Raw genomic sequence first — 1,210 nt, 5'->3', positions numbered from 1 at the left:
CTGTAAGGCCAGGGAGTCGTACCGTGAGGACTCCCTCTCCCCCTCCCCCCCCCGTGGGTAGACGTGTGTTGGTTTGCTCCACAGCTCAATTGTCAATCGCCATTCAGATGCAGAGGAAAACGTTTTATGGGGCCAACCAATGGCAGTGCAGTAGATTCTATTTTCTTGGCGGGGGAGGGGGAGGAGGGGGGTAACATGTTTTATTTTTGTTTTCTGTTGTTTTTTTTTCCCCTCCTTTTTTTCTGGTTTTGTTTTTTTGTTTCTCCGTTTTTATTAATCTAACAATGCTTGAGTACTGTATTTAAAAGAACAAAATAACCGATGCCAGTGCTGTGGAAGTTGTAGCTGTTGTCTTCATATATAGTCACCCGGCTTACCTTTGTACGCTGAAAAAACAAAAAAATAACGACTTCATCTCTCTATATGGATGTGTATGACTTGCAAGAATATCATATTCCAAAAGAAAAAAAAGAAAGAAAAACGTTTTTTTTTTCATGTGGACATCAAAACAAAACAAAACTGATGCTAGCCGTGAGGAGTGGAGGGCGGCCCCCCCAGGACGGAGAGGTCGGTGTAACCTGTTGTTATTATTATTATTAGTATTATTATTATAATTATTATCGTTCCTGGAGGTCCGCCCCCTCCCATACAACACAGTACTCGCCCCAACCCCGCTGGTGTAGCGCCACGCTAACTCTACAAGCTAATCCTAGAGGCTAACCCTACAGGCTAACTCTACAGGCTAACCTACAGGCTAACTCTACAGGCTAACCTACAGGCTAACTCTACAACCTAACCCTACTGGCTAACTCTACAGGTTAACCCTACAGGCTAACCCTACAGGCTAACCTACAGGCTAACTCTACAACCTAACCCTACAGGCTAACTCTGCAGGCTAACTCTACAAGCTAACCCTACAGGCTAACGCTACAAGCTAACCCTACAGGCTAATGGTGCCTTCTATTTGTCTCGTAATCGCGACTTGCAGCTCGGGTGTGACGTCACATCCGTCTCGTAAAACGAGTGACCCCGTTCTATTTGGCATAGCAACATGGAGCGTCTCTAGCCAATTTCAGCGGCACAAGCTACAAAATAGGCGGTATTTAACACATAATAAGACTGTAACGACATGCCTGTAGGTAACAGTATACAGTGCTATGTGTATGACTTCTTCATTTGGTTACAACAAAAACACAAGTGCTTAAAATAG

The 1,210-nt window shown here is 44.2% G+C and overlaps 1 long non-coding RNA gene across 1 annotated transcript; it reads right to left on the bottom strand.

The window, feature by feature from the left end:
• Positions 1-216: 216 nt before the first annotated feature.
• On the bottom strand, positions 217-951 carry LOC311373457. The gene is made up of 2 exons (XR_014642285.1): positions 850-951; positions 217-722 (listed from the first exon to the last, which is right to left on the bottom strand). It is a non-coding gene; the product is annotated as an uncharacterized lncRNA (long non-coding RNA).
• Positions 952-1,210: the final 259 nt, after the last annotated feature.

The sequence above is a fragment of the Micromesistius poutassou genome (genome assembly GCF_964030765.1).
Source record: "Micromesistius poutassou genome assembly, contig: SCAFFOLD_962, whole genome shotgun sequence".
Taxonomy (NCBI): domain Eukaryota; kingdom Metazoa; phylum Chordata; class Actinopteri; order Gadiformes; family Gadidae; genus Micromesistius; species Micromesistius poutassou.
Note: the sequence above shows the minus strand (reverse complement) of the source record. Positions and strands in the feature narration are given on the sequence as shown.